The sequence below is a fragment of the Cyprinus carpio genome, chromosome A15 (assembly GCF_018340385.1).
Source record: "Cyprinus carpio isolate SPL01 chromosome A15, ASM1834038v1, whole genome shotgun sequence".
Lineage (NCBI taxonomy): Eukaryota > Metazoa > Chordata > Actinopteri > Cypriniformes > Cyprinidae > Cyprinus > Cyprinus carpio.
The window spans coordinates 19,771,912-19,795,000 of record NC_056586.1 but is presented as its reverse complement, the minus strand read 5'-3'; the positions used below and the strand labels follow the sequence as shown (position 1 = coordinate 19,795,000).

The following is a 23,089-nucleotide window of genomic DNA, read 5'->3' as shown; positions in this document are numbered from 1 at the left end:
AGTCTCTACAAAGTTAAAGTTTTTGTTTATCTGCAAAGTCAAATAACGGCTTCAAGCTTCAGATGTTGGTTGGTTTATTTTATAAGGAAACTGAGAATTAGAGGTTGGTGTGGGAAACAAAAATCTCATAATTGTTTCTCAGGCATCTCGAATGCACATCACCAGGGCCGTTGTGGAGCAGTTCCTCGCTTTCGCCAAATACCTGAACGGCCTAACCCATGGTGTGCCTCTGCTCAAGCAACTGTGTGACCATATCCTGTTCAATGCAGCTATTTGGATTCACATACCCGCAAAGGTGAGCAAGGTCATGTCTTTTCCAGAAGATACTCAGGTATGTCCCGATGAAACATGACAGCAATTACTGTAGGAGCATCTGAGTACACTGGTGTCATGAGACCGCAGTGACCTGGTCAGATGAGCACAGGGTGATTTTTCTAAAGAAAACATGAGGCAGAGGGTTAACTCTTTAGTGTTTACATGAAAGAAAAATTAATTCTACTAACATGATGTGATGTGTATGAATTTTTTTTTGTAATGTGTCAGATTTTTGATATTCATTCTTCTTCACTTGTATTTTTTACAGCCTAATCAATTTCTGATGCATAACATCAAGTTCCATTCTATTTATTTTTTAATTGAACATTTTGTTGAGTGCATCCTCAATAAATATCTTTTCACTTGAAAATAAAGTAGAAGTAAAGTAAGTTATTAACACCCTTTTATATCGACTTTGATAACCATCTGTCTTGGTTAATAAGTTTCATTTTGTGTCATCTAAAAAGCAGACACTTCTTTGTTCAAGGAAAGCTTTTTACTGAAATTGTTTACTGCTCCTAAACTGCTTCTTGTTCATCAGAATTTTTTGACAATAACAACTTCACAGTCTGTCACCTCATTCACCAGAAAATTACAGCCTTGAAGAAAAGTGATAGTTTTCTTTAAAAAGATTTACAATTCAGTGTCTTGTGAGTGTTTGCAGAATTGTCACAGATGGCTGGTAGATTTAGAGTGACGTTCAAGCTTTGGAAAAAAAAATGTTTTCGAATTTCTACCTGCATTTATGACCCGTGAAGGAGAAGATGAGGCGTTTCTAAAAGAGGCCAGACTCTGTGCTGCTAATATGTGTTGCTCTGCATGGCTGCTGACTTTCAGGAATAAATAAAGGAGATACCAAAACACATACAGGATCAAGACAAAAACCGTTGGTCACTGGAAGCTTGCCATGGCTCCAAAAGGAGAGAGATAGTGGGAGATTTCTCTCTCTTTCTCTAAAGAGATGGATAACAGAAAGAAGAGGGAAAGCAGAAAGAGAGGGATGGAGGGAGAAAGAAAAAGTAGAACAGAGAAAGTAAAGAGAAAAAGGATAGATGTATAATGTAACAAAGAAGAAAGAATAAAAGAAAAAGAACAGAAAAGGGGAAAAGAGAATGACAAAAAAAGGGGAAAAAATATAAAACTGAAAACTGAACAGATAAAAGAAAGGGAAAGGAAGCAAACAAAAAATGAAGATAAGAGAAGGAAGGTGAAAAAAACAACAGCTAGATGAATAAAGAAAGAAAGCGGAAAGGAGGCAGAAGGAAGCAAGCAAAAGGGAAAAAAGAGGCAGAAAGGAAAAATGTGTATATGGATGATAGAGGGAAGACAGAAAGGGAAAATAAAGGGAATGAAAGAAAAGAAGTGAGGAAGGAAAAAAGAAGGTAGAAAGGACAAAAGGTAGAAAAAGGGAAAAGTAAGAATGACAAATTGAAAAAGGTAAGAAGATAAAAGTAAAGGAGAAAAAAACAAGAAAAAAGAAAACATGGAAAGATGGATGAATACAAAAAAAGCAAGGATGGAAGGAGGGAGGAAATTGTAGGAGAAAAAAAGAAAAAAAAGGGGGAGACATGAAAAGGAAAGAGAGGAAGTGAAAACAAAGAAGGAGAGAGAGAGGGAGTATGAGACTAGTGGAGGATAATGAACTGAGCAGCAGCAGCAGCAGCAGTGTTCTCTCCTCAGGCCAGAAGAGTTCATGGACTTGCATCATGTTTTTGATCCTCCCTCCGTTCCTTCCCATCATCCCTTCCTGTCCTCACTGGAGAGCCCAGTCTGCCTGAATGTGTGGCCTGTAATTGGATGAGTTATATGCCTTCATCAGCGTTTTTTTGTCCTCCAAGGTTTTTCTGCAGCTCAACACTAGTCAGGCCTGACCTGCTGCTCACAAACAAACCATGGCACCTTTTGACTTTCGGCTTCACCCTTAAATATTAACTGTATCTGCTGTTCTGGGGCAGAGTTAGCCATGCCAGACGTGTTGCTCCCATGGAAATCCAACAAGAAATGAATTTTAATGAGGGATCTTGGGATGCAGTTTAGAAACAACAGAAAGATGATGAAAAGTAATCATCAGTGTTTTGTATTCTTATCTGAGGCAGCTGTAACCTTTTGTAACCGTGTGTTGTGTGTGTGTGTGTGTTGTGTGTTTTGTGTGTGTGTGTGTGTGTTGCTGTTGTTCAGGTGCAGCTCTCACTGTACACGTACCTGTCAGCAGAGTTCATTGGCACAGCAACCATCTACAACACCATCCGTCGAGTGGGGACTGTGCTGCAGATCATGCACATACTGAAGTATTACTACTGGGCTGTGAATCCGGCCCACATCAGTGGCATCACACCCAAAGGCCTGGGTCTGTACACGCACACACACAAGCACACACACACACACACACGCTCTGTCAACTTGTGACTTTCATGCAAATAAATCTAAATGAATCTAAATAAATTATATCTAAATGAATGTAAATAATGCACAATGGACAATTATAAATAAACAAATGTTTTTAGACCTAAACATATATATACATACATACATACATACATGTTATATAATGTTTTATTTCATATTTTTATAGTTTATAGCCACTAACCAATAATATGGTACAATTTGGTATTCTATTAATTACTTTTCTGAAGCAGTAAAGGCACAAAACTGGAGTTACATCTATTAGATATGATTATTAAATATGTACAATTATTATTGTTATTATTCTTAAATTACTTTGGAAAATTGTGACATTTTAATTTTAATTTGATTCATTTTAATTTTGTATCATTTTTCTTTAAAAAGCCAAAAGACCAAAGTTATTTTAAGACAAAAATGGTCAAACACATATTTAACTTCCATATGCTTACTATTACTTGCAGTCATGTTAACCATTCAATATCATTCTTATTATATACTTTATAATAATAATATTAATTATATTCATACATTGTATTTATTATGTATTTATTTTGATTATTTTATTAATTTTCTAATATATATTTATATTAAAAAATAACAGAATTACATCATTCAAGGTTTTAAACTATATTCAGACATGCAAACATGAAATAAATATAAAATAAAACACCCTAGTCGGGACACCGGTATCCAATTCATGGTTTAGCTTTTCAGCAGGTCGTCTCATCAACGCTCTGCAGTTTCTAAGAGTGAATTTTAATGTAGCTCAGAATTGTTGGATTACATAAAACTTGGACTGTTTTACCACACCACCCGCATTCTACTTCAGTTAATTTTATATTTTGACTTTGAATAGAATTTTTTTTTGTGTACTCATGTTGTACACAAGTGCTTCTCATGGACTCTTTCTGTCTCCTCGTCATGTCCGCAGTTATTATGAGTGACGACAGCGACTCGGATTTTCACCCCGCCGCTGTCACCTCCTGATGAGAAGCAGCACTTTTGAATAATCCTAGCTTCATGCTGGTCCTTTTCCCTGAAATTTGGCACAGTTCCTCTCTCCCACCCATTCAACCTTGTTTTAAACCCTCTGTACAGAGGTAGAAAAGAGCACAGAAGAGTAATAACCCATGAAAGATTCACACTGTGATAGAAACTAAAGTATCCACGTGGGCTAAATTTCACATGGCTCACCCTGGGCAGCACACAACTGGCCTTTCATGGCTGAAAATATCATTTTCTTTTTGTCTCTTATACACCCCTTTACTGCCTTTTTATAGATTGTGGCTTTTAACTGTACCTCTCACTCTTTTTTCTATTATTTCCTGTCTTATAACACACTTTAAGGTGCACACTCTCTTTCCTCTCTTCTGTTCTGTTTTGTATCCACTGCCCTCTCTGTAAAAAAAATCCTGCTGAACCCACAGCTAGAATCTTTTAGACTTTCATGTCCTCTGAATAATTCACAAAAATTCTCTGAATAAATCACTCGTTTTAAGGTCAGGAGTTTGTTTTATGCTCTCGACCGTTTTAGAACAATTTAGTTGTTTGTTAAAATACAGAGAGGCAAAAATTGCCTCGTGAGAACATTCTGCATAAATTGACTGTATATACAGGAATTCATGTTAGCCTGATGGCATTCAGTGACTTTAATAAGCAGAAGACAGACAGATTAAAAGGATTTTAGAGACGCAGCATGCTTGCACATTCACTGTGGGACTGGGAAATCTAATTGTTCTCAATTATTCCTTTTTTTCTGTTCCTGCAAGGTTTTGTGATCTGGATTCTGTACGAAATATGAGCCAAGCATAACCATAGCTGAATTTGCATTAAACGAAGCATCAAGAGCTATAGATTAGCATTTAGCACCAAGGATACATGGCTTCTTTTGAATATTCAGTGCTTATTTTTGCTGAGCTTTTTGTTTTAGTCATAAATATAGTTAACAATTCATCAACTGCATCTCATTTTAGCTGACAAACACAATGTTAAAAATAGTTGTGCTGCTTAATATTTTTGTGGAAAATGTGATTTTCAAAACATGTTTTCAAAGTTAGAAAGTTCAAAAGAACATTTTATCAAAAGTCTAATAGAAAGTTCAAAAGAAGCATTCATTTAAAATAGAATAAAATCTTTGGAACATTATAAATGTCTTTTCAGTCTTTTGAACAGTTTTAATGTGTCCTTGTTTAATATAAGTATTAATTTAAAAAATATATATTAATCTTACTGATCTCAAACAGTTGATCGGTAATGTATTTGTCTGTAAATTTGTTGACGAGGCCTAGAGACAAACGGGAGAAACAGCTGCATAGATAAATGCTGAAATGAACCACATGTTCTTCGGACGCATTGAGCTCACGTTGATCTATCATGGTCTATTATTCTCTGTGCCTGCTGCTTTTCAAGATAAGATAGTCTTTCATCTTCTTTATTCTTAATAATCCTCTATAGTAAGTGTGTGTGATTACTGTGTTATGCTTGTTAGATATCCAATCTGTCTTTATCACAATCTGAAATGATTCTAGTGTGTTTCATTTGAGCCTGAAGAAAGAGTAACTAATTATCTGAGGCATAGTAATAGCAAATCATCACAGATTGTCATGATTTGCTTCTCTCCAGTGTGTGTTTTTTTTTTTTTTTTTTGGCCATCTTTTCTCTTTGGCTATCAGTGAAACAGGCAGAAAAGCCTCCACTGCTAAATTAGAGAGCATGGTGAGTTTTTTCTATTTTTTTTTTTCTTTTTTTTCTTTTTTAAAAAAAGCAGTAAATGGGTAAGCCTGTGATTTGGCTTGGTAGTGGATTGGATTAATGATTTTGCTGAAGCTTTTTTGTGTTGTTGACCCGTGAGCCTTGTTTCGATTCCACACACAAACAGATTCAGATCGCTGTAGTTGGCTGGTGCGGGGGTGGAACGGGAGTGGAGCTGGCAGGTGACTAGCATTGGTCGTGCCAACTATGGTGTGTTTTGTTTTGAAATGAGAGCCCAGTCTTACTTTTTTATTCTTAATGGTCAGAGGTAATGCTGTTTTTGAGGATGCCAGGCACCGGAAAGATACTTAAAGCAATTAAAATTGTCTCATGCTGTCTATGGATTTAGAAGCCAAGTAGTAAAAATATTCTTTCAGACAAAGAGTTTCATGTGGAGGTTAAGATGTTGGATAACAAATAATATTAGTTTATGTGCCCGAGACTTTTTTAATACAAGTTAATACAAATTAACCTATATCAACATCTGTGGCAGTATATATCAAAAGTTTGGGGTCAGTAAGATGTTCTCTTATGAAGTCTCTTATGCTCTGCAAGGATGCATTTATTTAATCAGAAATACAGGAAAAACACTAATGTTGTGAAATATTATTGCAATTTAAAATAAATGTTTTCAATTTAAATATATATTTTAAAATGTAATTTATTTTTAGACTTCTTAGACAAGTTGAATTTTCAGCAGCCTTTACTCCCTTTACAAACATGATGCTTCAGAAATCATTTTAATATGCTGCCAAAGACACTTATCTTATTATTATAAATGTTGTTGTACTACTTATTTCATTTAATTTCTTCTTTTTTTTTAAGATTCTACAATCAACAGAAACTGAAAATGTTGAACAGCATTTATTGAACAGCATTTATTTGAAACAGAAATATTTTGTAACAATGCAAATGATATATATGTGACCTTGTACCACAAAACCAGTCTTAAGTCGCTGGGGTATATTTGTAGCAAAAGCCAAAAATACATTGTATGGGTCAAATTTTTCCATTTTTCTTTTATGCCAAAAATTATTAGGATATTAAGTAAAGATCATGTTCCATGAAGATATTTTGTAAATTTCCTTCTATAAATATATCAAAACTTAATTTTTGATTAGTAACATGCATTGCTAAGGACTTAGCAGTAATCAGTAATTGTGATAAGATTTGTACAGATTTGCTAGCACTTTCACTCAGATAATGAATTTCTTATTCTTCAGGCTGATATTAAACACATGCATTTAAAAAAATATGATAAAAACAAAATGGATATCTAAAGAATGTAACACAGTGTACACACACATACACCCACAAGCACAGAAGATGAAGGACTTATCTTATCTCGAAGAACAGCTGGCACTGAGATTAATACACCATCATGAACCTCCAAACCCCTGTGACACTTAAAGAAACACTCAAACATGTTTCACAGTCACTCCAGGTGAAGAGGTCTTAGAGCAGCTCTTCTAAAGTATGTAAAAGAATTTGTCTCTGGCTTGCCAAGTAGGTGATTCTCTGTGGTGGTCCACATTGATTTAATCTTCATTTGTCAAACGCAGCAGTCTTTTTTTTTCTTTTCCCACAAAGGAATGGGTTATAGAGAAAGCAGTATAACATAATGAAGTGTTCAATTACTGCAACAAAGAGTTCTGTTTTACATTGGAGTCACATCAGCTAACCACAAACCTTTCTCTCTCACACACACTCTCTCTCTAAAAGCAAGACCTCACAAATTAAAGTCATACATCACTCCTGCCTATTGTTTTCAACAGCACAGACAGTCTATTCTCAACAGTGTCTTGAAGAACATAGAAAGACTCCCTCAAGAAGCATCAAGCACAGAAGCGAACAGTCCTTTTGTGCATACTTAACTTTAGTTCTTGCATATAACAAACCTCAGTACTCAAGACACTGATAGAGCTGTCTGTAGATGTCTGTGCCATTAAATCGGTTGTGTGTTGTCATTTGGGTAGCTAGTTGGGTAAACATGCTGTCAGATTGAGTAACATAAATTAGCTCTGTGAGATTCTCTTCAAACTGTTGCCTTCTTTAACTACAGTTGGTTCTAAAGAGAAAATGGACTGTAGAAGAAGACAGTCTATGTTAAAGGAACAGTTCATCCAATAATGAAAATTTATAGAATTAATAGCATTTCATCACTTGCTCACAAATGGATCCTCTGCAGTGAATGGGTGCCGTCAGAATGAGTCCAAACAGCTGATAAAAGCATTACAATAAGCCACAAGTAATCCACACCACTCTAGTCAATCAGTTAATATCTTATGAAATGAAAAGTTGTGTTTGGAAGAAACAAATGCATCACATTTTTAACTTCAAACTGGTTTGTCCAGCTAAAAATATGAGTCCTCTATTCATAATATTGCTTTCTTTAGTGAAAAAGTTATCTTGTCTGAATCAGGAGCTATGGAATTTTCGCTGAAGAAAGTGTTATTATGGATTATGGTATATTGGCAAGAAGTGAAGGAGTATTTACTTTCATGTACTTATGTAAAGTCTGTGTTTGAATGCTCAAGCGCACACAGTTAATCATCTTTGTTAATGTTTAGATGGTCAAAACCCAAGTCCAGTTCTGCTGTGTGAAAGCTTTGTGTAAAACTCTAGGGGCTGAATACATTTTCCTCCTTTTGGGTTCGTTTTCCCATTTTCCTGGCTTCAGAAGATAAGCCGTAGTATGACTCCAAACCCAATTACAGCATATTTACTGTGGACTGCATTAATATTTACACCCTCTGAAGGGATCGTTTTTAATTTCATTTCTGTATATGTCCTGCAGATCCGTTTTGATATGAAGCTTTCACATACACTGCTGTTAGGGCTGATCTTAAGGATAGTGCACTGTGTAGGGGAGTGTGAAAGTACATATTTATTGTTTATCTGTTTCATGCCATGCCAGATTCATTATTCTTTAGCAAATATTATTCTTTTGCAAATAAGAGACAGCATTTGCAGTGAGTGTTCATATTCACAATCAATTAAAGGTACAGGAAGAAGTGTTATTAAGTAAAAGAGATATAATCTGTTTAGTTTAGCTTTAATCATGACTTTGATCTTCTAGTGAGATCCAGTAGACAGGCAAATTAATTAAAAATCCCCCCCCCCCTCCCTGTTTTGCTTAATTTGGAGATAAACTTGGCACCATTCTACAGCCAGTTGCTCCAAAGTCTCTTAGATTGCAGATTTTGGTATTTACTAATGAAATTATATGTTTAATATTAGTTTTAGTACTATAATGGCGGTTCAGATTAATGTGGGCTAAGGAATCTATTTTGTTTAGATTTTTGGGGGTTCTCTTTTAGAGAGAAAAATGCATGCTTTATATAATCACTCAACATATTGACCGGGTAGGTAACATCCCATGATCTCACTTTAAAAAGTGCATGCTTTAAAAATGGTCACATTGAATGAAGGATGAAGACAATGGACGATCAGTTGCAGACTCTTAAACTAAACTAGATAATCTTTTTAATAAAAGCAATGCTAATCTTGTCAAAGAAATGATTGATGAAAATGTTTACTGCTGTTTTTTTTTCTTTTCGTTATCAACATTGAAGCCACTGCAGAAAGATGTATTTTGACAATAATTAAAAACTGTTTGAGCTGTAAGAGCTGAACCCTGTAAACTGATTAAAATCACTTTAGTTGTGAGTTAATTAGTTCACTCAAATGCGTATTATGCAAATGATATTAATCAGCTGCACCTATAACACAAGCATAATATTACGTTTGCACAGACAATGAAGCTAATACACAGAATTAGATTCTAGATGTGTCAGTCACATTGCAAACATGCTGCAATATTGTAAACAGTATCTAAAATTTGGGGGAAAAAATTATGTGACAATACTTATATTCATCTATTATTTTAAGGGCTTTTAAAATGTTTTCAGGACATGTAGACTTAACTGTCTAATACATCCCAAAGTTAACATGTTTTTACAGTATTCAATTAATTTAATTCATTTTGCACATAGTTGCCAACTAAAATAGTTAAAAATGAGTTAAACGCTAAAATCATTCTGACTATATTAACTAAATTTAAAGCATACTTTTGTAGCTAAAAAGTAGGAAGAAAAAGTAAAGAAAATGTAATTTAATGTATTTACTAATGAATGTTTGGATTATTTAATATTCACTTTAATATTCAGTAAATATTTAGCTGAATTTTTATAATGAGTAACTGGACTGCCTTAATTTTTTTAGAAATATATAGTGAAATAAAATCTGGACATGTTTATCTTTATTTTGAGGCAAAGGGAAAAACAGCTCCAGTTGCTTAAAATTATGCTTCACAGTTCTTGATGAATGAAACCTTTAGAGACATGTCACTTTTCTAAAAATTGCTGGTCGCTGCTATCAAATGAATAGGGAAAGAGACATGTTAAATGAAGCGGAATTGATCACTTCAGACAGTGTAGTAACGAATGATTGGTGGTGATCAGACCTCCTGAGATGAATCTGTGAATATGACAGCTAATCAATTTGTGTTTCATTTTATATCAATGCGTAGACCATTTGCAGTAAAACAGCAAATGAAAAGCTGTCACACATGCACAATGTGCTCAAAAGGAGCTCTCGGAGGATGAGAGACCATCGCAGATGTTGCTGAAATGAACTGTGGCCTGTTGAACTCTCGCTGTCTTCCCGTCTGGAGTTAATAAGGGCTTGGCTTTTCTTCTGAGAACTCTGTCCTCTGTAAAGCTCTTCTCGACTGCCAGAAGTGGCTCACCACTGACTGAGAGCAAGACACTCTTTGACACTCTTGCTATTAATGTAATGCCAATGTCTGTGAAACATTAAACATGACATTTTTGAAATGTAGTGCAGTTTGTTGTAACAGTTTCACTGTGACTTTGTGTTACTAGACGGTCCTCGTCCCTCGCAGAAAGAGATCGCCTCTCTCAGAGCCTTCATGCTGCTCTTCCTCAAACAGCTCATGCTGAAGGTGAGCAGCATTTAATGTATTCACATATTGTGTAACTGGATAATATTTAGCATATGCATACAAATAAAAATACAAATATAATGACTTGACATCTGTCCTCAATCTTACCACCCTTGAATGCATATTAACTATAGTTTAACTGTAGTGTGTAGCAAGATAAATACTTATAATATAAGCCATATCAGAAACATATCTTCAGGAATATAATTTAATTTTACAGAATTCTGAAAAATTTTAATGAGAGTTGATATCCTAATGTATGTACCTATGCTCATCAATATACTGTATATATTGAAATATATTTTGGAAGTTGAAATGTCCTGCTCAGTATGAAACTTTTTTTTTTATTTAAAATTTTTTTTAATAATAATTATTTTCTAATTGTTTTAAAAATAAAATATAAAACAATTAAAAGTTTTATATTGTGTAGGAAAAATTATAATTGAAAATTATTCATTCTTGTTGACTTTCTTTCTTTTCTTTTTTTTGGTAAGGTTAAAATACATTTTATTAAGTATGTTTTTCTTATTTTAATTAAAATGAATAGTTAGTCATTTTTGTTTGCAAATTTTTTTTCAATGTAAAACTTTTTTAAAAATAAGATAAAATAAAATACATTTTGTTTTAATGTTTTCTAATTATTTTAATTTCTATTAAGAATTATTAATTCTTGTTTACATTTGTTGTTGTTGTAAAGTAGTTGAAATCAATTTAAGAAAGAATTTATATATATTCGATACATAATTTTTCAAAATGTATTATTTCTTTATTTTTGGTCACACTATAAGGCATTGTTATATGAGCAAGTGAAGGCTATGTTACAGGACCTGAGATATAAACTTTTCCTTAAACTTACACATTCTTATATCTTTTAACCTTTCAGAATGATAGAGTGAATTTAATTTTAATTGTGTGCCTGTCACAAATAAACATGTATTGATTTGTCAATGTATAAAGAACAAGCGCTCTAGGGCTGTTGCTTTGGCAGGTTTTCGCTCTCATTCACCAGCCCCGGCTGTTTACAATTTTCTAACAGGACCGTAGGAAAAAGTGTACATTTGTTCAGACCAGTGCTAACAAATCAAGAAATCTGTCAGGTAGCCAAGGCACGAACAAACAACAATTAGCTCTCAAGCTGCCTGCGCTCTTGCAGTAATGGGAAACGTGTGCATTCATCAGCACCGCTACAACCAGACAATTCACACTGCTTTTCTAATAATAAGAGACAGCTTGTAAAAGTCAGGACCCAAATTTGCTGTGAACAGTAATTTCAGCAAACACAAACAGCCTCAGTGAATTTGAAATCATTGATATTTTGTGTGTTATCTTTTTTCTATTTAGATTTCATAGTTTGTCATCATGCTGATGGCAGTAGCAGCTGGGTGTTTAGCAACAGCATATTGCAAAAGTCGCATTGTTCAGCATTTTCTTGTTTTTATTTTATTCATCAGGACCGAGGTGTTAAAGAAGATGAGCTTCAAAGTATTCTCAACTACCTGCTGACCATGCATGAGGTGAGTCTTCATATTACAGTTTTCCCTCAACAGACCCTTTTGAATCTGACATATATCTGTTTTTACAAGATTTTTACTTTTCTTTTAGGTTTCTAAATAGGCCCAGTTTTATGCCCCTTTGGAACATTCTATTCAATAATATTTAAATGATTCATTTGGGCCAGGTAGTAAAGAAAAATCACCCCAAAAAACAGAAACATATAAATTATGTTCTTTTGGAGTTTCAGTTCATCAACGAATCCTAAAAAATCCAAAAAATATGAAGCAGTTTTTTTTACATATGCCCATTATTTAGTAGTTTTCATGCTTTACTATTATTCTAAAATGTAGAAAATATTCCCATTAAAGAATAGTTAGGCCTGTACGAACTTTTGGTTTAGTTTTGGAGTTGAATTGAATTTAACACAGGGTTGCATTAAATGCTTACAGTATTTGTTTTACTCTGTTCAGGATGAGAACCTCCACGATGTTCTACAGCTGCTGGTGGCCCTCATGTCTGAGCACTCTGCCTCCATGATTCCTGCATTTGACAAGAGGAACGGCATCCGGTAAGATCTGAGTTCACTCCACCCTCTTACTCCACACACATACAGTCAAATTTCATTATTTTTCATCTTGTCTCTGATGATGGAGTTTGCCTACATGATACAATCATGAATTATTCATGAAACTCGACATAGGAATTGGAATGATATTTTCATATTTATGTATTTTTTCTGACAAGCTGGATAAAGCTCACACCCTGCATGTCAAGCTAATGAAATATAGATGGATTTGATAGAGTTATTTGCTTTTTGAAGTTTTGGGTTTGGCTAAAAATAACTGATATGACTTTGATGAACAGCTTCATGGTGCTTTACACAAAGCCATTTCCTCTCTAGTATTACTTATTATTGTCTGCCAGTTTCTCTCTCTCTTTTTTTAGCAGTAGACACATGATGAATTGGAAAAAAAAAAAGTGTTTGGCATTTTCCCAGTGGTTCTTTGTTTTTCACATAAAAATAAGTGAATTTATTCAGAATATTTCTATTTTTGGTTTTAATTTCATTTCATTTCTTTTCAGTGTGGTGTACAAACTATTGGCTTCCAAGAGTGAAAGTATCCAAGTTCAGGCTCTGAAAGTTCTGGCATATTTCCTCAAACACTTAGGCCACAAGTGAGTGCATCCATTCTTCTCTTTCCCAGAGACATTTTCACAATGTCTCTCTCTTTTTTTTTCTCAAGTGTATCCGACAAGGTGAAATTTATGATGGCATAAGGACAGAGTCCTCATCAGTAATGTATTTATGAAAATTTAAAGCTGTTTTTACTATTTGAAGTAGTCTCTATATGGCTCCAGGGCTTTTGGTACCTATAGTGAGTTAATCTACCCAGAAGCCTTTTTTAACAAGTTTGTGATTATGTAAGTTGCACTTTAATTAATTCATTATTATCAATAATCATTATATTATAATTACAGTAGCGGTGTATGCCAGTATATGTACCTCGGCCAGCTCTTCTGGAATTTGCCGCTGGCTCTGATGTCTCTATAGTGGTTAAACGAGATATAATTTGTTTTGGGTAATTCTAATGGGCAGTCTTTGGCCTCATTAATCTATTATTTGTTCCAGAGCAAATCATTGTGACTGAGGGCAAAATCTCGTCATGTTATATTTTATGTAACTTTAATGCTGTATATTAGAACACTGCCTTTGTACTTTTGACTGAATTGCCTAGTAATTTTTATGAAGGCTGTTGTTGTTTATTAAATATTATTATTCAATAAATAATATTTTATATAAATAATATTAGTATTTAATAATAGTATTTAGTATTGGGAAATGGTGTGTGTGTTCCTGATAGTGATTAGTTAAATTGTAAAACTAATGTTTTATTGTGAATATAAGATTGATCTGAAGAATATATGCTGTGTCAGATGCAGGTAATCACACTCGCTCAGTTCATCGCTCTCTCTCATAATACTCTACTCTACATAATACAGTAAGCGTTTAAAACAGTAATACAATACATTTTCAATTAAGCAACAATGTTCCTTCGTTACGGGTTCTAAAGTGACATTTTCAAATTAGTAACGGATTCTTGAGCTCAGCTGTTAAGCGGTTAACTTCAGATGTGAATCTGTGCTGGAAAGAAGTAGTTCTACACAAAAGAGGGTTTTTAAAGACACTCCATTGTTGTATCTTATGCTGTATTTACATACACGTGCCGTCGAACTGTTGTTTAAACGCAATATCACACTTATAGCAGTGTAATATGGCTATTTCTCATTTGTAAGTCGCTTTGGATAAAAGCGTCTGCTAAATGATTAAATGTAAATGTAAATGTAAATATATCGGCAAGCTGTGATTACCTACGGCCGAATCACATCCATGCCAATATACAACCGTATCACACTGCTATGAGTGTGATATTGTGTGTGTGTGTGTGTGTGTGTATGTGTGTGAGAGAGAGTGTGAGTGTGCTTTCGTGAGGGTAAGTGCATACAGTATGTAAAGCCGTTTCCCTTAAATGAACACTTAGAAAAATATAAAGGCCATCTGAACTGTTTTTAGAGCTTTACAAGCCCAATGACATTTGCAGACTTGTACTGCTGTTAGCCTCGAGTGCACATAAAATCTACATTTGCTTTTTGTCATCATTAGTGTATCCATCGTTGAGTGGTTACCATCCTGCTTGCTCACAAGCACTTTAAAACATACTCTTTTCTGGTTGTCATTTTACTGTATAGTCCCCATTTGTCTGTACCCGCTGTTGGGCAGGACTGCATTTAGGAGGCATAGCAACCTGACAGTGTCTCAGCATGATCTGCTGCTGGGTAGTTTGTGATTGTGAAAGTCACAGCTCTCCCAGTATGGGATCGTAGAGGTGGCTGCTTCGTTATTCTGTGGGAAAAACTGAAGGTACCTGACACCATTGAAAAGGTGCCAAGCTCAGTGGCCATCAAGGCCTGTTCCTGCTAGCTTGACATTAGCTGTGAGGTGTATGAAAGTTTGCATTCTAACTACAGTATGTTTTCTATGTGTGTGTGGTTTGTCACAGGAGGAAGGTGGAAATAATGCACACAAACAGTCTCTTCACACTTCTTGGAGAACGACTCATGCTGCACTCCAACACACTGTCAATAACTACGTACAATACACTATATGAGGTAATCAAAAAGGTTATCTCTGTTCTGAATGCTGATTGGTCAGTACAGCCTTACAGTTATGCTAAAATATACAGCTTTATATAAAAATATACAAAACTATATAAAAATATATAAAAATATACAAAACTAAAATATAAAACTACTACTAAAATATAAAACTACTATATATATATATATATATATATATATATATATATATACAGTACAGTATATATATATATATATATATATATATATATATATATATATATATATATATATATATATATATATATGTACAGTATAGTATATATATATATATATATATATATATATATATATATATATATATATATATATACAGTATATATATATATACAGATTATTATATATTATTATTATATTTAATTATATATTTAATATAATATTATATTATATTATATATTATATAATCTAACGTTCTAAAATGTAAAGTTATACACACACACATATATATGTATGTGTGTGTGTGTGTGTTTGTATGTATGTATTTATATATGTATATATATGTGTGTGTATATATATATATATATATATATATTGTATGTAATATTTTTATTTTTAGAAGTCTGTTATGCTTAACAAGGCTGCCTTTATTTAATCAAAAATACAGTAAAGAGAGTAATATTGTGACATATTATTACAATTTAAAATAACTGCTTGCTATGTTATTTTTTTATATATATGTAATTTATTCCTGTAATGGCAAAGCTGAATTTTCAGCAGCCATTGCTCCAGTCTTCAATGTCAAATGATCCTTCAGAAATCATTCTAATATGCTGATTTGGTGCTTAAAAACATTTCTTATTATTATCAATATTCAAAGCAGTTGTGCTTCTTCCTATTTTTGTGAAAACCATAGTTTTTTTTAGGATTCTTTGATGAATATGAAGTTCAAATGTCCTTTTTTTAACATTGTAAGTGTCTTCACATGATTATTTAATTTTTTAGCATGTTAAAAATAGCTCCGTAATGTGCTGTTTCTAGCTAGTAGTTAACTGCAAGTTTTTACATGTCTAGCCTTTTGCACTTTACTCAATTCCATTATATTTCCACTACACAAAACAGAAGTGGAGTTTGCAGATTTTAAGCCATCTTCATAATTGATGCTTAATCTATTCCTGCAATGTTTCATATCCATTTCATGATGATTTATGCCGTATATATCTGTTTCCATGCATTCATGAGTCTCATGTGATCCGTTTCCTGTCTAGATTTTGACAGAGCAGGTTTGCACACAGGTTGTCCACAAGCCACATGCTGAGCCCGACTCTACTGTGAAGATCCAGAACCCAAGTAATTCTTTCTGTCAGCTCATTTATTCTTTTTGTGGCCTGGTGTTAATACACTTACTGTCATCTGTGGAAGTTAAAAGTTTACTAGCGAATGATTAAATGTTTGCTTCTGCACATAGACTTTAGCCAGGGATGCCCGTTTCATATGTGTCAGTTAGTGAGACTGCATGCTCATTGGTTCACAGCTTTGCCAATCAGACAGAACTTTACTTTGGTTTGCTGAGTGATTAATGCATGCTCTTCTATTGGTTGTTCTCAGTGATTCTTAAGGTTGTGGCCACACTGCTGAAGAACTCCACGCCTAGCATGGACCTGATGGAGGTGCGACGTCTCTTCCTGTCTGACATGATCAAGCTCTTCAGTAACAGCCGTGAGAACAGACGGTGAGGGTCTCTTCCTTTCTCGCCCCATCCCCCATGACAGCAATTAACCGCCTGGTGAATGGATAAGAAAAGAGAGCAGAAAAAACAGTGACATTATCCCTTGTTGTTGTGTTTAATGGGCACCCCCGTGACGCTTCATAATCCTTGAATCCTCACCGTGTTTCTCTCGCAGCAGATGTTTCAGTGACACATTTGAGTTTCGCTGCTGTCCTATGGCTGTTGGTTTTCCTTTTCTTCTCTCCAAAGCCGTATGCTGCGTGCTCCTCTGTGCCGTCACAAGTCTGGCAGTCAATCAGTCGCCCAGTGTGTGCTGAAATCTCAATTGGCTGTTATAACTACATTTCATCATCTCCATCATTAAGTTCTACAGTGAGCCACTCAGAACTGAAAGGAAGAAGCTTTTTAGACTAGATGAAGTCATTATGTTTCCAAAGTGCTTTCCTAAAACATCTGTAAACAGTGTCTGGTAACTAGACCAGACATTTATCTTCGCTAGTAGTGGAATAAAAACAGTGCCATTATTTACACGTCCTCATTTTGTTCCAAGTGGCATTCGTTCTTCTGTGAAATGCTAAAGAAATTATTATGAAGACTGTGCTGCACACTGTCCTCCATGCAATTACAACGAATAGGGAACAAGGCTTTCAATCTTCAAAAAGGATGAGGAGGACCTTAAAAGTGTTTCACACGACTCTTCTGAAGCCATTCAATAGATTTTTGCGAGTAAGTTGTTTTCCAGAAGATTTCCATAATCTTCCCTTTCAGTGAATTAATTCTGTGAAAGATCATTTGTTTCAGTGAGTCAAAAATCAGAATCAGTCCAGTTCTTGAACGAATCTTTCAGAGTTGCATTTAACAAAAGCATTTTAAGCCAAAGTAGGTCATAGTAGAGCTGTAGTCAAGTCCAGCTTTGTCGAGTCCAAGACAAGTCCAAGACCAGGACTAGTCGAGACCGAGTCAAGACCGAGTCCAAAGAGGTTCGAGTCCAAGTCAATTCCAAGACCAGGACTAGTCGAGACCAAGTCAAGACAGAGTCCAAAGAGGTTCGAGTCCAAGTCAAGTCCAAGACCAGGACTAGTCGAGACCGAGTCAAGGCCGAGTCCGAAGAGGTTCGAGTCCAAGTCAAGTCCAAGACCAGGACTAGTCGAGACCGAGTCGAGACCGAGTCAAGACCGAGTCCGAAGAGGTTCGAGTCCAAGTCAAGTCCAAGACCAGGACTAGTCGAGACCGAGTCAAGACTGAGTCCAAAGAGGTTCGAGTCCAAGACAAGTCCAAGACCAGGACTAGTCGAGACCGAGTCAAGACAGAGTCCAAAGAGGTTCAAGTCCAAGTCAAGTCCAAGACCAGGACTAGTCGAGACCGAGTCCAAAGAGGTTCGAGTCCAAGTCAAGTCCAAGTCCAAAAGTTTCAAGTCCCAAGTCAAGACCGAGTCCAAATGAGAGAAAAAAAGATCCTCTTCAAGACCACATACTTAACTACTGATGATGTATGTGATGTGAGAGACAGCATATCTCTTATTCTAAGAAAATAATTTTACATTATTATTTGTAATGATCAAATGTGCAAAGTAATAACTCTGTAGGACAGGGGTCTCCAAACTAGATCCTGGAGGGCCAATGCCCTGCAGAGTTTAGCTCCAACTGGCCTTAACACACTAGTGTGTCTTGTAAGAGCTTGATTAGCTGGTTCAAGTGTGTTTAATTAGGGTTGGAGCTAAACTCTGCAGGACACTGGCCCTCTAGGACCAAGTTTGGAGCTGTAGGATAAAATTATTTTTATGTACTTTATTTACATTTAATTGACTTTATAATGCTGTTGTTTGCTGACATCATGTCTGTGGTCAAAAATTTAAATGACTGATGCCTTGGCGCAGCGCACACACGCAAAGCTCGGGATATGACGCATGCGCGCGGTTAAAGCTAGAAGGGATACGCTTGGCGCTACTGGGCATGCGCACATAAATATACCCTAATTTGTCACATTGTACAACATTAATTTGTATTTTATTATTGTAGATGGTAAGTTTTAGATGTTAATAAAACACAATCTAACAGGTAGAAAATTAAATTAGAAACATCTAAACTTTTCAGAACGCAGCAAGTGCACCGCTGGTCATGTGACAAGAATCAACGAATCAGCTTCATCCTTTCCCGTAACAAAATTGAAAAGTAAGCCAAGATGGAGAAACAGCTGATCATAGCTGTACGTGTATAGCCATTTTTTAAATGAATTTATAAGCAGAGCTACTGCAATGGATTTTTAGTGCTGGAAATCCATTTATCCTTTGCTGAAACTTCTGCATCTTCATGGAGAGCAGGTCATGGTTGCTTAGCAATGGCAGACGCCACTGGAGCGCAAGCATAGAGCGCAGGCTACAGAGTGCTTTGGAAAAAATGAGAAAATGGCATGCCTAGCATTTTCCACACATTTTCAGGTGCAACATGCAAATGTGGTTTTGTTTTGAAGGAGAAAAAAGCATATTGCTGGACTCGGTCGAGACCAGCGGGAACATTTGGCGAGTCCAGTGACCAAGTCTGAGACAATTCCGAGACGATAGAAAAATGTCTCGAGTCCGGACTCGAGTACTACAGCTCTAGATCATAGAAAGCATTGGTGTCAGTTACTATCATCTGAAATGCAGCTCAGATCAGTTTGTTCACAAGCTGGGCATTGGTCCTTTGCTTAAGAACTGATCAAGGAGAACTAGTGCAGATGTCAAGATTTACTGTAGATAACAAATTCAATTTTGGTTTATTCCTCACACAGATCGATAGAGTGTCTTTGAAAGACTGAATAAAATGCAGAATTAAAACGAACCACTTTAATTGGAGACCTTTTTGTAAAGTCCCTTGAAAGCCTTGAAGTCCCTATTAATTTTCCGTGTAAAGCAACTGATTCAATTCTTCAAAAATTTTCCTTTTGTGTTCCACTGAAGGAAAGTTGAGTGAGTTTCATTTCAGGGTGAATTAATCCTGTAACAATGGTTTACATGTTGTAGCTTTAGCACTTACTAGCTGGTAGGGATTGGTTCGAAATTAAATCATCCTTATTGCAATCTTACAACCTGGAGTGTTTCAGCAAAAGGATCAAGCTTAATTCATTCTGCCTCAGTCAAAGATCCATTTATTATATCACAATGCACTGAGAAAAAAATGACGGTAAATAACACAAAGTGCTTCAGGTGTTATTCAAATAGCTGCCAGTCATTCTTAGCGTTACCTTACAGATGGAGGTTGGGGCTGAAATTGCTTTGTGTTACTTGTCGGTTTGTGAATTAGGTTCCAGCTTTGAGTGTCGTTCGAGGATGTTAGAAAAGATGTTTGCGGAGGAGAGGAAGGTTTTAACACGAGTGACTGCCGCAAGCTTAATCCATCTCATTTTCTGTGTGACAGGTGTCTGCTGCAGTGTTCCGTTTGGCAGGATTGGATGTTCTCTCTCGGCTACATTAACCCTAAGAACTCAGAGGAGCAGAAGATCACTGAGATGGTTTACAACATCTTCCGGATTCTTCTCTACCACGCCATCAAGCACGAGTGGGGCGGCTGGCGTGTGTGGGTGGACACACTCTCCATAGCCCACTCCAAAGTAAATAGATAGTTTTCACCAGCCGAACAACAGTGTGGTGGTAGAACTTTTGAGCTTTTTCATTGGCCAATACTGATGTGGATATCTAGAGATACAGTAGATAGATAGATAGATAGATAGATAGATAGATAGATAGATAGATAGATAGATAGATAGATAGATAGATAGATAGATAGATAGATAGATGCATTTAAGAAGTCTAAACTTGTCACTACTCTTTGTTTGGCAGGTGACATATGAAGCTCACAAGGAATATTTAGCAAAAATGTATGAGGAGTACCAGCGGCAGGAAGAGGAGAACATTAAGAAAGGGAAGAAGGGGCTTGTCAGCACCATTTCGGGGCTTTCTGCCCAGGCTTCGGCCATCAAAGGCACTCTGGAGCTGGACCCGGATTCCCAAACACAGACTCCTGAGAGTGAAGCGGATGAACCAGAGGCGACAGATTCTGGGCGGAATCTCTTGTCTGAAACGAAATGTTTGGATGAGGAGAACCCAGCAACAGGTGTCCATGTGGGAGTTCATGACCTGCTTGTAGATATCAAAGCTGAGAAGGTTGAGGCCACAGAGGTGAAGATGGATGACATGGACCTCCTGCCTGTAACAGAAAATGGAGGCTTGGTGGAAGTGGACTCTCTTTTGGATAACGTCTACTCGGCTGCAGTGGAGAAGCTTAACAGCAGTGTAAACAGCGTGCTGGTATCCAAAGCCACCATAGAAGACAAGAGATCAGGTCCTCTCATCATCCTTGCTGACGAAAAAGATGCCATTCCCAGCAACAACACCTTCCTTTTTGGCACGATGGCGACCGGCTCGGGAGAAAACCTCCTTTCTGAAATGGGACCATCTGAACCTCTTCCGCTCTCGGGAGTGGAACCTCAGGTCCATACAAGCTCTAGTGCAGACCTTGGGCTTCTGGCTGTCATGACGAAGAGCTCGAAAGAGTTGGACGCTAACCCAACGACTTTGGAGGATGACCGCTTTAAGATGCAGCCTGCTTTGAGTGGTTTTAATGTCTCTGAAGGGGAAAGCCTGTCTAAGTGCCCGGGGCAGGTAGAGACAGTGGCAGTAGATCTAGAGCCAGGGGTTTCTGGGGTAAAGAGCACTACAGATGTTACCAGCACCACATCAGACACAGAGAAATCCGATGATGGCAAAGATAAAGAGGTGAAGAAGATTCAGACTACTGCTACTACACAGGTAACTATATGTGTTGACAGTCTGTACTAGTCTGGGGTCAGTACAAATTTTTTTTTCTTTTTTTTTTTTTTTTTAAGAAATTAATACATCTACTCAGCAAGGATGCATCAAATCAAACACAGTAAAGACATGTTACAAAAGATTGATGTAATAATTATAATTTCTGTATCAGTTTTTACACAAAAATTATTAAGCATCACAACTGTTTTCAACATTGATAATAATAACAATGTTTCTTGAGCAACAAATCAGCCTATTAGTATGGTTTCTGAAGGATCATGTGATGAGAGGTTAAAACATTAGGTTAACATTAAAAATATTAAACCATAGTTTCAGCCAACTGAAACTGTAATTAGTAAATTGACCTTACCTTTATGACAATGTCCTGAGAACACAGTTCAGTCTATCAGTTAAAATTGTAGATATCAATTTTTTATGCCTGCCAAACTTGCTTCTGAGGTGGTGTGTGATATATCGAGGACCCTAGAGAAAGATGCAGACTGCAGCTTGGCAAAACTGCTTGAAAAAAAAAAAAAAAAAAAAGCTTGGAAAAAAACAAAACAAAAAAAAAACACTTGCCTCAAGAAATGTCATACCTTCAGCTTACAGCTGACTTTTAAGAAGATATAGGTCTTTAAAGATGTTCCCAGCATGAAGGCTTGTTTCTAGGACTTTTGCCAGGATGAACACGATCTGCTCTTCATGCCATGAAAAAGAACTGCAAATGTTGCACAAACACTGCTTTACTACACCTGTCAAAAACTGCCAATGCTGTATACATATTCTGAGGTGCCTTGTGTTTTAAATGCATCAAATTTGGGTTTTGCTTTCAGAGTTTGCATGGCCGTTCTGGTAGTCATCTGGATAGAGATCTGCGAGTAGATCTGGGTTTCAGAGGCATGCCAATGACTGAAGAGCAGTGTCGACAGTTCAGTCCTGGTCCCCGCACCACTATGTTCCGTATCCCAGAGTTCAAGTGGTCCCCAATGCACCAGCGCTTACTTACAGATCTGCTCTTTGCTTTAGAAGCAGACGTACACATTTGGAGAAGGTCAGTGGTTACAGTTTACTCCCGTTGTGTAGCAGATGGCATATTTAATTTGATACAAACAAAAACACAGTCCTAGTGCAATCTAATTTTCAAATACTATGTTTTCTGGTGTCTTGTTGTACACTAGAGATTTGTGTTTTGTATAGAACGGACTGTAATTCTGTCACTAGCAGTTTGTCAAAAATGATGCCGTCTACTCTGATAGAGTCATAATTCCATAACAACTAAAATTTACTGTTATTGCAATGTAAATCTTTTTATCTTTGTTTTTGTCTTCCTCTTTCTTACCCTCCTCTTACTCTTGCCCCTCACAGTCATTCAACAAAATCCATCATGGACTTTGTCAACAGCAACGAGAACATAATCTTTGTACACAACACCATTCACCTGATCTCACAAATGGTGGATAACATCATCATCGCCTGTGGAGGAATCCTTCCCCTGCTGTCCGCTGCCACCTCG

The 23,089-nt window shown here is 36.1% G+C and overlaps 1 pseudogene; it reads left to right on the top strand.

The window, feature by feature from the left end:
* The window catches only part of LOC109104379, a 248,414-nt pseudogene that overhangs the window by 87,854 nt on the left and 137,471 nt on the right, over positions 1-23,089 (top strand).